General features: G+C 48.1%; 1 non-coding gene across 1 annotated transcript; it reads left to right on the top strand.

The window, feature by feature from the left end:
- Positions 1–623: 623 nt before the first annotated feature.
- On the top strand, positions 624–696 carry trnav-aac (transfer RNA valine (anticodon AAC)). Its single transcript has one exon. It is a non-coding gene; the product is annotated as a tRNA-Val (tRNA).
- Positions 697–1,134: the final 438 nt, after the last annotated feature.

A 1,134-nucleotide genomic window follows, 5' to 3' on the forward strand; every position in this document is an offset into this window, starting at 1 on the left:
ACATGTTGAAGAAGCGGGATGTTTCTGATGCTGAGAATTAAAGAGGTATTGCCTAAAAGCAGCGCGGGTTCTTAAATAGAGAGGAGAGTTTCGGGGCGTTGCCTTCAGAGGGGTGGGGGTATTTATGGGTGGCCTTGATGTTCAGGGTTTTATGGGTGTACACTTTCTGACGGATATGACGTAGGAATAATTAAGGAAATAACTCTACCTAAAATCACGCCCCCCAATTATGACGTAGGAATATTAATAAGCTTAGGGCATACGTCATAACAAAATAGGCCGCGCCCAAAAAACCCTACTATCTACTCTTATGTAGTTGAAGGCGCAGTATAGCTCTGATAGTCTGGTGGTGACGGAAGACCACCAGCCGTTTGAACAAGCCATTCAGCATCACCTTGTTGGGCTAAGTGCAGGCACTGTCAGAGCGCAGGGCGTCCTGCCTTTGAAAGAGTTTCCGAAGTGTCCTGATGTGCCCTTTAGCAATGCCAAACAGGTCTGTGAAAATGGCATCCTTTCGCGGCACTTCAGACGCCATCTCACAGTCTAGCCGACCTGAAATGCCTGAGCCCGTTTTACCAGCAGGCTTCAACGGTAACTGTTTGAAGCAAGACGTGGCGGTGTCAGTTTCCGTAGTGTAGCGGTTATCACGTTCGCCTAACACGCGAAAGGTCCCCGGTTCGAAACCGGGCGGAAACAGCCTGCTGTGGGCCGGCCCTTTTCGTCCTGTTTGCCCTCGTGGTTCCCCGGAGGCGGTGGGTAGCTTTTCTTCATTGGAGTGCCCGAAATCGGTGCTCTCAGAGCGTCCGTCCGTCGACAGGTTGAAATTGTAAACGCTGGTGTAGCCACTTTTAATTAAAATCTGATGATGATGATGATGATGATGTTGTTGTTGTTGTTCTTGTTGTCATCGTGGTCGCCGTCATTATTATTGTTAAAGTAAAGCAGTAGTTAGATTTGTTGCTACCGTAAGGTGTAGAAGGCACAATAGCTCTGTGATTGTCTGATGGTGGCACAAGACGAGCAGCAGCTGTTTGAACAAGCCATTGAGCATCACCTTGTTGGGGTAAGTGTAAGTCTTGTCATAGCTCAGGGCATTCTTCCTTTAAAAGAGTTTCCAAAGTGTCCTGATGTGCC

The sequence above is a fragment of the Amia ocellicauda genome (assembly GCF_036373705.1).
Source record: "Amia ocellicauda isolate fAmiCal2 chromosome 11 unlocalized genomic scaffold, fAmiCal2.hap1 SUPER_11_unloc_6, whole genome shotgun sequence".
Taxonomy (NCBI): Eukaryota; Metazoa; Chordata; class Actinopteri; order Amiiformes; family Amiidae; genus Amia; species Amia ocellicauda.